This window comes from Rhizomucor pusillus (genome assembly GCF_041956525.1).
Source record: "Rhizomucor pusillus strain CBS 183.67 unplaced genomic scaffold VTP01scaffold_12, whole genome shotgun sequence".
In the NCBI taxonomy this organism is placed as follows: Eukaryota; Fungi; Mucoromycota; class Mucoromycetes; order Mucorales; family Lichtheimiaceae; genus Rhizomucor; species Rhizomucor pusillus.
In genome coordinates this window covers 716,656-716,877 of record NW_027192154.1, presented here as the reverse complement: position 1 = coordinate 716,877, position 222 = coordinate 716,656, and positions in this window count along the sequence as shown.

The window sequence follows — 222 nt, the reverse complement described above, 5'->3', positions numbered from 1 at the left end:
CTTGAAAAAATAAATAACCACATAGAGAAAAGATTATCGCACGTGTATGTGTGTGTGTGGAATGTCGCTCTTCTGTAGAAATAAACTATTGAATAAATCGGCCATCATCGCTTCGCATGACGACAAGTCCGCATGCTATTTTGTTGCCAAACCCGTCAAGCCAAATGACCGCTGCCATCCCTCCCCCAAAAAAAGAGCTTTCTATCTTTCTCTCTCTCTCTC